The sequence below is a fragment of the Ailuropoda melanoleuca genome, chromosome 16, assembly GCF_002007445.2.
Source record: "Ailuropoda melanoleuca isolate Jingjing chromosome 16, ASM200744v2, whole genome shotgun sequence".
Lineage (NCBI taxonomy): Eukaryota > Metazoa > Chordata > Mammalia > Carnivora > Ursidae > Ailuropoda > Ailuropoda melanoleuca.
In genome coordinates, this window is record NC_048233.1 from 58,274,958 (window position 1) to 58,287,886 (window position 12,929).

Genomic DNA, 12,929 nt, shown 5'->3' on the forward strand with positions numbered 1-12,929 from the left:
AACAGCATGAATCCTGCCCATTCATGTAGGCCATGGCTATGGCACCTGCTTTGGCATATGGGATGTTAGCAGACTTGGTCTGAGCAAGAACTTAAACAGTATTTATGTGTATTGGCTAGCCCCTTTCCACTCGGTGCCTTCCATCATGAGGAGAACATGCCTCAGTTGGTCACTGGTCTGAAAAGGATGGGGACTCCTGGAAAGGGAAGAGGACATGAACCCAACTCAGGAACTACAGCCAAGCCTAGTCTAGAAGAGCTGGACCCCAGCCAACTGGTGCAATGTGAGAAATAAATGGATAGATATGAGTTAGTTTAGCCATTCCACAATATTGCTAAGCAATAGGTTTTTATCCTTTCAATTTTTTAAAAATTCATTTTTGCTTGAATGAGCATATCTTTCCATATATCATTGTGCATATGAGGGATTATTTCTATAAACTAGAGAACTAGCAGAGGAATTTCTGGACCAAAGGTATTGCACACTAAGACTTTGTTATACACTGCCAAAATTACCTGGAAGGCTATTGTAACTATTCATATCATCACTATTGACATTTCCTCCCACTGGCTATAAGGAAGCCTGTTTTTCCATGTCCTCCTAAGGACTGGCCTTTACAATCTTTTCCAATTTTACCATACTGATGGGGAATAAAATCTCATTGTTTCAGTATCATTGGTTGAAAACAGTTAAGCATTACTATGTGTGCACACATGGTAAGGTTTCCACAACGTAAGTGAAAGATCAAGTTGCAGAACTATATGTAATATGATCTCATTTCTTGTATACACATATGAACTTACACATGCCTCATGTATAAACGTGTGCACATGTATGTGTGCGTGTGTGGGCATACTTTTATATAAATCTATATAAATATTTAAATCTGGAAAAATATTCTCCACACTGTTAACCATGATACTCTCTTACAAACTAGTTTGAGGACAAGGGAATAAAGAGAGAACTTAAGTTGTGCGCTTCCTTAGTCTACATTGTTTAAAATTTCATGATCATATAAGATTTTACAATAAAAGCAAGTGATACAGATAAAAATGTTTCTTTGAATATAAGGCAAAAATCTTCATTTTCCTGAATTATGCAGCCATCATCTCCATTTAATGGTTTCTTTTACTTTCAGCTTCACTGAGAAATAAGTTAGCAGAGTCATGTGATATATCACAATTCTTGTGTCTTTGACATTTACATTAATGTTATTTAACTTAGTAACATATCAAACATAGTAAGTTATAAATAAAAATATTTTAAAATTGTTTATTGATAAGGCAGTAATAATAATCCTTTTATTAATTACAGAGGGATGAAATTTAAAAAATCTTATTCTAGATATATCTGTGACAGGGCACATGGGAGTAACACACTTGTGCTAATGTACTCTAAAGCAAATGAGTCTGGGGCGCCTGGGTGGCTCAGTCAGTTAACCATGTGCCTTCAGCTCAGGTCATGATCCTGGAGTCCTGGGATCCAGCCCTGAGTTGGACTCCCTGCTCAGCGGGGAGCCTGGGTCTCCCTCTCCCTCAGCCCCTATCCCCACTCATGATCTCTCTCTCCTCCTCCTCTCTCTCTCTATCTTTCAAATAAATAAATAAACAAATAAATAAAATCTTTAAAAAATTATTTTAAATGAGTCCAGATTTCCACTTGTATTCCAGGAGGCTTTCAGTCTCAGAATTCTGTGTTTATCTTTTTTTTTTTTAAGCCGTTAATGGACCAACCTAATCCTTTAATTTACTAGAAGAGTAAAAAAAATTTCTCCATTGAGATGTTTTCATATCTCCAATTTATATACCCAAAAACATCTCAAAATTGAAATTTACTCCTATATTTGCAAATCAAGTACACATGCCTGGATGAAGCATTTTTTTTTTAGTGGCTTTTGATACTCAAAATGACATATTCTCTGAAGTAGGAAAAAATCAAGTATTTTGAGGAATTGATATTTGGCTAGACAAATAATGAACATACTAATCTTTGCTTCACAAATGTTTTATATAAACAGTGTGTCCTCTTCTCCCATTGTTCCAATAATGCAGTGAGTAAGGAGTTACACTCTTGTAAGCCAAAAAGGCAATCAGAGCCTTGTGAGGTAATTGGAAAAACGATCATAAAAGAAAAACAAAGAATCCTATAAAGTTAAGAACAAATAAAACATATTGTAAATACATCTGGATAAGAATGTAAGATTTAGGATCTAGTTTCAAGTGCGCAAAAGACATTAATATGCTTCCCCAAATGCAAGTTTGCCCATGAATTACACACATTTGGACAATGTTCTTGAAGAGATTTCAATGTAGCATTTTTTTCCCAGTCACATTTCAAATTCATCTTCCACATTCTAAATTCATCTTCCACAGCATATTATCAAATCCTAAATCCATTTTCCCAGGCATATGTTGAAGTGTTTTGTTGAGGTATTCAAACAGCCTGGAGAGTACTTCATTTGTTATGACAATTCAGCAAACAGAATTATTTTTTACTTTGCTGAAGTAATTTGATTTCTGGTTCCAGAAAGGGTTCATGCAAAAGATACACTTACAAGAAAACAGCATGGAAAGTTTCCTTGGGTCCCACTGGGACTCCTAGAATTTAGCTAAAGAATAAAAGACATGGTCCATCATTGAGATCACTTGAACCTTTGTATTGAGACTCAGAAGAAATCCATTAATTTCAAGGTAGACCAACAGGATTCAGACCAACATTACCAATGTTACAATACTGGCTTGAGAACCATTTGATAATCTTGGGAAGGCAACAGTTTATCAGTTTATGTATTCAAATCTGCAGGTAACATTCATTTAGTCTTACTTCCAGCTTTTTGAGTTAACCTCAGCCACCATCAGTTTGTTACACATCCTTCTAAATGTAAAAATTCTAAGCACTAACTTCTGGAGAGGTGGAGATGTCTGAGGCCCAGCTATTTGTAAGAATGTTTGCTGAAGGTGCCCCTGGGTGGCTCAGTTCATTAAGCACCTGCCTTCGGCTCAGGTCATGATCCCAGGTCCTGGGATTGAGTCCCACGTTGGGCTCCCTGTTCAGCGGGGAGTCTGCTTCTCCCTCTGTCTCTCCCCTCCTCCCCCATCATGCTCTCTCTCTCAAATGAATAAAATCTTTAAAAATAAATAAATAAATAAATAAAAAAAAGAATGTTTGCTGGACCCAACTGAAGTCAGCACTGTAGACAATCTTCTGTCTTGTGTTCAATAGATGTTTGAAGGAATGCAATGGTTTGCATTTCGAAAACCAGAACTGTAGTATATACCTTGGGGCCTTGAGGGATAAAAGTTAAGAATTCCTAAGAGCAGGGGCGCCTGGGTGGCACAGCGGTTGGGCGTCTGCCTTCGGCTCAGGGCGTGATCCCGGCGTTGTGGGATCGAGCCCCACATCAGGCTCCTCTGCTATGAGCCTGCTTCTTCCTCTCCCACTCCCCCTGCTTCTGTTCCCTCTCTCGCTGGCTGTCTCTATCTCTGTCAAATAAATAAAAAATAAAATCTTTAAAAAAAAAAAAAATTCCTAAGAGCAGGGCTAGCCCCGGAAAGAAATGTATGTCTCTATGTATAAACTTCTGTCTTCTAAGACTCTTCACCTTTTCCCTCTTGAGCCTTTTACTTACATCCAAGAGTAGATGCTGTTCCCCTCTTTTCTGCCTTAACTGAGTCCTGCCCATCTGCCTTTCACTCTTTCCACTTCACCTTTATCTGTGCATCTGCGAGGGTCTGTCTGTTCCTCAAGGGCACCTTGACCTCTATCTCAGACGTTTTTGCATTGCTCTTCTCCCTGCCTGGAATGTTCTCACACTGTCTCCTGTCCTTCTGTTCTCTCTGCCTGGAATGTTTTTCACCCTTTCCCAAAAGCTGGTTCTGTCTCATTATTCAGGTCTCAGCTTGAGCATTTTCTCCATAAAATTAAAAAAAAAAAAAAAAGCCTCCCTGGACCAGCACACTAATACTCTTTCACTCAAATTTCTCTCCATCCAATTACCCTGTTTAGTATTTTTATACCACTTACCACTAACTGAAATTATTTCATTAACTTATTTGCTATCTCATGTGTTCCTCAATGGAATAATAGCTCCTTGAGAAGCATCTCGAAGAGTTCATAGTGGGCTCTTTAACATGCTTGTTGAATAAATGAGTAAATGATTATTACAGTTGCTTTTAGTCTTTACATTGCTACATAGTAATGAGAAGCTCAGGTTTTGAACTCAGAACTACATTCCAATCCTACCCTTGCTAATTACAGCTTAGTAACTTGGACAAGTTACCAAGTTTCTTTGAGCTTCAGTTTACTCATCTGTAAAGTGGGAATAATAGCATTTACTTCACCAAGTTTTGTGAAGATTAAACAAAATAAAGCATAAAACACGGACCAAAGTTTCTGCTCTGTAGGAAATGCTCAGGAAACATCGGTAACAATGTTGGATTTCTCACAAAGGACATTTATGTTTGAAAAGATCAGGAAGAGACTCGATCTTAAGGGGGAGATGCTGTGCTTTGCCCCTGGTAGGACACCCCCCACTGCTAGAGGAGGCAGTTAGACCTGAGCAGGAAGGAAGAGAGCTAGATGGCAGATGGGAGATTGCCAGCAACTACCCAATCTCCGCCCAGGGACTGCCCCGTCTTCTTTAGACCAACCCCTCTTGCAGTTTAGCACAGCCTGATAATTAGGAGATAAGGGCTGCAGGGACTGGCCCAACTTTGGAGCATGCACACTTAAGGAAAACCGTGTCCACTAGTAACCTCAATGCTTTTTTAATGTCATTATAAAATCATATACATTACGGTTTTAGCCACCCCAACTCCCCCCCTCCCCGCTCCCTGGGTTTTTCTTAGGTGCTCATAGGAAAATGGTGTACATGAGCCAGCATCAAAGGTCGGAGGGGAGGAAACCCGGGCAGATCTAGAGGGTGGCATGACAATGACAAGATAGGAAGGAGGAGACCCAATAGACCCCCATAAAAATAACCCAATTGGAACTCAGCAGATTGCTACCTACCTTCTGGTCAGGCTGCTCCTACTACTGTGGCAAGTATTTTCACTTTGCTAAATAAAACCTTCACTGCTTTAACTCTCTATCAAGTCTCATCACTGTATTCTTTCCTCGAAGAAGTCAAAGCGAGGAATTGTACACTTTGCTACCTGGTAACACCACAATTGGACTTTCTTTGGGCAAAAGGGGGATCATATTAAGAAGGCAAATTAGCTAGCACCTTTCACATCATACTTTGAAGAGAAGACTGGCAATGGAGAAGGCAAGAGCTGTCTTTGGGAGACTGGACAGGAGGTTAGATGCTGCCAAATTACCTGACTGGTGAGTAGAAGGTTGTATCCAGTAGCATTTCCTGAGTGAATTTCCCACAATCAGTTAGTTATTAGCCCTGTAGATCCAGAAATGTCAGTCTCCCAGAGTTGATAAGACTCAGCGAAGCTGCCTTGCAATATCCAAATTAAAGCATATAAACTAGAGACCAACTTGTTGAATTAGAATAAGAAACATCGGGTACCTGGGTGGCTCAGTCGGTTGAGCATCCTCTTGACTTTGGGTCAAGGTCACGAGCTTAGGGTGGTAGGATCCAACTGGTCTTGGGTCTCCTACTCAGGGTGAAGTCGGCTTGAGATTCTCTTTCCCTCTCTCTCTGACCCTCCCCCCACTCACATGCCCACATATTCTCTCTCATATAAATAAATAAAATCTAAAAAAAAAAAAAGAATAAGAATTCTTAAGTTCAAAATGTCAACTATTCACATTAGCCTGAGAAGTCCAAGAAAAAAATCCATGAAAATCAAATTTTGAGGTAAAAATGGCTTGGTGAGCAAGAAAACTATTTGTGCATGTCGGATGTTAGTGGGGATGTGCTACAGACACTAATGCACTCATCTGTATTGCCAGATCCTTTGATGGTGTTGGAGGGTTGATATCAGCTTTCCTCTTCTAATTTCTGGGTTTTGTTCTGTTTTTTTAAAATATTCCCTCACCTTTCAACTGATCCCTACTTAGATAGCTTAATATCAATTTCCTGCAACTACTTGTCTTACTAATTTATCCAGGTGAGACATGGAAGAAACTTTTCAGCCAGTTAGCCATTAAATTCTATTATACTTTTCTAGAATTAATTTTCTATAACTGCATTCTCTAAGCCTCTTTTCAAAGGTCTTATTATGCTTTAGTATATTTCATGTTTATGGAATGACTGAGTCCACTTGCTATCACTGAGTTCACACCTTTGAAAATTGTCAATGACTATAGGACTCATAAGGATTTGTACACATTGGGGCTGTTCACAAGTATTCCAGTTTCCTCCTTCCAATAACATAGCTGGATTGCAGTTCCCTACTTCCTTGAAGGGATACATGACTGTTGATTTGCTTAACTGATGAAATGGGTGGAATGGATATGTGACACTTACAGGTGGGAATCTTTAAATTCTAGGTATGATTAGCCATTCTTACTTTCCCTCTGCCACAGCATCAGGTGATGTTCCAGGACTTCATCAGTTTTGATCCTTGAGCTCATGGAGCACGTCTCACCACCCATACATGATGGGCATGTCACATGTGTAAGAAATACTGATCCCTCTATTGTCTTAAACTACCGAGATTTTGTAGTTATTTATTTATGCATGATAACTCAACCTAGTCTCACTGATAAAAAAGTGAAAATCTCTAGAGCATCCCCTGATGATTATCTGGGTTGTGGGGCTTTTGTTTCTGTTTCTGTTTTTTTAGCTTAGAAAATTTTCAGATTCATCATCTATAAAATAAGATTATTAGATCGGAAGATGTCTAAGATTCTTCCAAATGGCAAATTATACTCCACATTTACTGATTTTCCTTAGCTCTATCTTTAAGTTGAAGTTCATATCGATAAATCTGTGTTTTCATTAATAGCCTCCCAGATGAGTTTTCAACTCTTTTGTGATCTGATCAAAGAACACTTATTTTTGGAGATCTTTTTTTTAATAACATAAGGGAAGATTCCCAGACAAGATTTTTTTATGTTTATAAGAGATTTCTTTCCAAAGTTTTGAGTTTATAGAAACAGAGCTCAGCTAAGCAAATTTTTGGTAGGAATTGGTAGGAAACAAAAGACTACTTGTGGCCCTGTGAAGGGAAAAAAATGTCTATCTAACTGCTAAAAACATGTTGGGGGGGGGAATGGCTCATTGAGCACATGGTAGCAAAGTTGAAATATTTGGAGAGGAAGAAGACATCCTCAGGAGGAATAAGATACCTGCTATTTAGGAATTACTGAAAAGAAACAATTCTTACACTAAATGTATCAATTACCAGCCAATGGAATATGTCCACGGGTGACAGCTTTCTCAAGTAGAAATTATCACTCATCATTAAGCTTCATGCAATTAACCAAGCAGGTGAGAGGGAAAATGTCACTGCTGAACCCTTTAGATTTCCAATTTCTCATGTATTCGTCTTGAAAACTCAATCTATTCCTTGCTGAGAGTAACATACGGAATGACTAAATCTTAAGTATAATTCAAAGCCATTTTTTTCTCTCCACTATCCCAGGATACAAAAGACAGTTGAGAACAAAGTCAGAACATAAAAAAAAAAACAAAAAAAACAAAACCATAGCCTTTCTCCCCTAGGCTCAGATAACAGACTTGTAGCCAAATGGAATTTTACCAAACTTTCTAAAATGAGTAACATTGTGTGAGCACTGTTCCCTTGGGAACTGTGTAAAAATGAGATGTCTATCTCAAAGGGTTCTCTAAGAAAAACCCTGAAAGAAATGGGCATTTGTCTTGACCTAGAGACAACTGCAGAAAATTATAAACACCTAAGAATAGCTTAAACTAAAAAACTTGAATTTTTCCCAAATATGATAATAAAAAAGATATTAAAATTTATTGAATGCCAATTATTCATTCTTTCAACAACATTTATTGATTGCATATAAGGTGCCAGGAACTATGCCAGATGCTTTCACATGAACTGCATAATTTGGTCAGGAGCTCTGTAGAGTACAGATTACTTTATAGATAAATGGCTTATCTGAAGTCACACAACTAATAGGGCTTTTTATTCAAGAGGTATTTATTAAGGGACTACTCCATGCACTCTTCAATGCACTGAGGTGTGTCATTAACATTTGGAGGGCCAAGGATGAGAGTATAAATTGCAGTCCCTATACCATATGTCTAAACGTTTAAAATTATAAACAGTGACATGCTGGATCCAGCTTTTCTCAGCTCAGAAGAGCTAACTGTATTTATCTCTTCCCAAATTCACATTCAGTAACGTTGCATCTGTAACTTGAAATTGGCCATGGCAGGAGCATTTACACACCACAACAAATGGCAAATGCTACAAATTGGGTGGTGATGGGCGTTGTTTTCCGGGAGCGTCTTGTTGAACGCTTACCAGCGTACCGCTGCTTATAGCAATCTAACTGTTGATTAAAATATGTTCTATCCTCCAACCTTGAAAAATATACCTAGAAGTCCAAGTTTGAACTTAGGATTCCCAGATGCCATATTACACTATATGCTAACTAACTAGAATTTAAATAAAAACTTGAAGCAACAACAACAACAAAAAAATAGAATTCCTAGATGCCTTTGTTGTTCCACACCAGAATTTGGGACGGGAGGGAGGGCCAGTCCCTTGACCGTAGCTCCCAGCCTGCAGCCTGAGAGCCACAGACCCCTCCACTTTTCATCCTACCCCAGTTTCATCCTGCACAGGGAAGGAGACTGTGTGGGTACTCCAGAATACACATCCAAGCTTCACCTATCCATACACCCTACACACATACACAGCTGCCCCTCGATCATCCCATGGGCCTCGGTGTGTGTATATACCAGGACTGTAGTGCAACCTCAGTGGCCTGGAGAAAGAGAAGAGATCACTCACAGACCCTAGAAGCAGGCACAAGTCTCTGAAATTTAAGGGCCTGGGTTTGCAGAACATTATCTAGGATGGAGGGATGGTGAAGGCTCTGGGTGGGTCCCTTGGTCTCACAAATGGATCACACGTGGGACAGATGAAGGAACATCAAAGTAGAGTCCCCTAAAACACAGGGCACTATTGCCTGTACAAAATACAGAAGTCCCAAAGCCCTCGTGGAGTTCACGTTCCACTAAGAGGAAATATAACAGTTTAATTATTTAAAACAAATTATTTCCAAGATCAAAGCGGCAATATTACCACCCTTTTTTTCACCCAAGTGAAAAAATATTAATAATTACCATTTATTGACAGCTAATTATTTACTCACAAATTACTAAATTCTTGGAAACTGAATGACTAAAAACTTAGAGCCTAGCTATTGATTTTATTTTATTTATTTATTTATTCATAACTTAGATTTAAAAATGTTTTTTAAATTTAAATTCAGTTAATTAACATAATTGTTGGATCCTATTGGCTAGTATTTTGGTGAGAAGTTTTTGCATCTATGTTCATCAGGAATATTGGCCTGCAATTCTCCTTTTTGGTGGGGGCTTTGGTTTTGGGACGTTTTCCTTCCATTTCTATTTTTTGAAACAGTTTCAGAAAAATAGATATTAAATCTTCTTAAATGTTTGGTAGAATTCCCCTGAGAAGCCATCTGGCCCTGGACTATTATTTGTTAGGAGATTTTTGATTACTGCTGGTTATGGATCTCTTCAGGTTTTTTATTTCTTCCTGGTTCAGTTTTGGTAGTTTATATGTCTCTATAAATGCATCCATTTCTTCCAGATTGCCTAATTCATTGGCATATAGTTACTCATAATATGTTCTAATAATTGCTTGTATTTCTTCTGTGTTGATTGTGATCTCTCCTCTTTCATTCATGATTTTATTTATTTAGGTCCTCTTTTCTTTTTGGTAAGTCTGGCCAGGATTTTATCAATCTTATTAATTCTTTCAAAGAACCAGCTCCTAGTTTTGTTGATCTGTTCTACTGTTCTTTTGGTTTCTGTTTCATTGATTTCTGCTCTAATCTTTTTTATTTCTCTTCTCCTGCTGGGTTTAGACTTTATTTTCTGTTCTTTCTCCTGCTCCTTTAGGTGTAAGGTGAGGGTGTGTATTTGAGACCTTTCTTGAATCTTGAGAAAAGCTTGTATTGCTATATACTTCTCTCGTAGGACCGTCTTTGCTGTGTCCCAAAAATTTTGAACAGTTGTGTTTTCATTTTCATTTGTTTCTGTGAATTTTTTAAATTCTTCTTTAATTTCCTGATTGATCCATTCATTCCTTAGTAGGATGCTCTTTAGCCCCCATGTATTTAAGGTCTTTCCAAATTTCCTCTTGCGGTTGAGTTCCAGTTTCAAAACATTGTGGTCTGAAAATATGCAGTGAATGATCCCAATCTTTTGGTACCAGTTGAGATCTGATTTGTGACTCAGGATGTGATCTATTCTGGAGAACGTTCCACGTGCACTCGAGAAGAATGTGTATTCTGTTGCTTTAGGATGGAATGTTCTGAATATATCTGTGAAGTCCATCTGGTCCAGGTGTGTCATTCAAAGCCCTTATTTCCTTGTTGATCTTCTGCTTAGATGATCTCTCCATTGCAGTGAGAGGGGTGGTAAAGTCCCCTATTCTTATTGTATTATTACCTATGTGTTTCTTTAATTTTATTTTTAATTGGCTTAAATAATTGGCTGCTCCCATATTAGGGGCATAAATATTTAGAATTGTTCGATTTTCTTTTTGGATAGACCCTTTAATTATGATATAGTGTCTTTCATCATCTCTTACTACAGTCTTTGTTTTAAAATCTAATTTGTCTGAAATACAGATTGTCATCCCAGATTTCTTTTGATGTCCTTTAGCATGGTAAATGGATTTCTACCCCCTCACTTTAAATCTGGAGGTGTCTTTGGCTCTAAAATGAGTCTCTTGCAGACAGCATATCGATGGGTCTTGCTTTTTTATCCAATTTGATACCCTGTGTCTTTTGTTTGGGGCATGTGGGCCATTTACATTCAGAATGACTATTGAAAGATACAAATTTAGTGCCATTTTATTACCTGTAAAGCGACTATTTATGTATTTGTCTCTGTTTTTTTCTGGTCTATGTTACCTTTGGGCTCTCTCTTTGCTTAGAGGATCCCTTTTAATATTTCTTGTAGGACTGTTTTGGTGATCACAAATTCTTTTAGTTTCTGTTTGTCCTGGAAGCTTTTTATCATTCCTTCTATTCTGAATGACATCCTAGCTGGATAAAGTATTCTTGGCTGCATATTTTTCTTATTTAACACTCTGAATATATCATGCCAGTCCTTTCTGGCTTGCCAGGTCCCTGTGGATAGCTCTGCTGCCAGTCTAATGTTTCTACTGTTGTAGGTTACAGACCTCTTGCCCCAAACTGCTTTCAGTATTTTCTTTTTTGTCTTTGAGATTTGCCAGTTTCACTATTATATGTTGGGGTGTTGACCTATTTTTATTGATTTTAAGGGGGGGTTCTCTGTGCCTCCTGGACTTTAATGTCTGTTTCTTTCCCCAGATTAGGAAATTTCTCTACCATAATTTTCTCCAATATATCTTCTGCCTCTCTCTCTTTCTTCTTCTTCTGGGATCCCAATTATTCTAATGTTGTTTCATTTTATGGTATCACTTATCTCTCAAATTCTCCCCTCATGATCCAGTAGTTGTTTATCTCTCTTTTGTTCAGCTTCTCTATTCTCCAACATTTGGTCTTCTATATTGCTAATTCTCTTTTCTGCCTCACTTATCCTAGCAGTTAGAGCCTCCATTTTTCATTGCATCTCATTAATAGCTTTTTTTTACTTCAACTTGGTTAGATTTTAGTTCTTTTATTTCTCCAGAAAGGGATTCTCTAGTATCCTCTATGCTTNAATTTCAACTTGGTTAGATTTTAATTCTTTTATTTCTCCAGAAAGGGATTCTCTAGTATCCTCTATGCTTTTATCAAGCCCAGCTAATATCTTTATAATCATTATTCTGAACTCTATAGCTGACATCTTACTTATGTCCATACTGATTAGGTCCCTGGCAGTCAGTACTGCCTCTTGTTCTCTTTTTTTGAGGTGAGTTTTTCCATCTTGTCATTCTGTCCAGAGAAGAACAGATGAATGAGACAACAAAATACTATAACGGCAGGGGCGCCTGGGTGGCACAGCGGTTAAGCGTCTGCCTTCGGCTCAGGGCATGATCCCAGCGTTATGGGATCGAGCCCCACATCAGGCTCCTCCGCTATGAGCCTGCTTCTTCCTCTCCCACTTCCCCTGCTTGTGTTCCCTCTCTCGCTGGCTATCTCTATCTCTGTCGAATAAATAAATAAAATCTTTTAAAAAAAATACTATAATGGCAACAATGACCCCAGCAAAATATGCACTAAACAAATCAGAAGGGACCCAACACCAAACTAAATAAATAAATAAATAAAAGAAGAAAAAAGAGAATATAATCAGACAGGTGAACAGAATAGAGCAACACACTGGATTCTGTGTGTATTCTGGTCTGTTTCTTAGAAAACTAGATCCCAAAATTGTAAAGAAAGTGAAACTTATACATGTACAAAAATAAAATTAAATACAATGAAAGGATAGACTGCAATTGTAAAAATGAAAAATTAAAAGACAATAAAAAACAAAAGAGAAAACAACAACAACCAAAAGGAAGGGATATAAACAAACAGGTGAATAGAACAGAACAATACACTATTTCCTAAATGTATTTTGGTCAGTTTGTTAGAAGAAACTGTAAAGAAAGAAAAACTTATATATACAAAAATAAAATTAAATACATTGTAACTGTAAAGATGAAAGTTAAAAAAGACTTTAACAAAACAAAAAGCACAAAAAAAGGAAGAAAAAAAAGAAAAAAGAGAATATGATCAGACAGGTGAAAGAACAGAACCATACACTAGATTTTGGGTGTATTTTGATCTGTTAGAAGAAACTGCATCCCAAAATTTTAAAAGAAAGAAAAACGTATGTATAT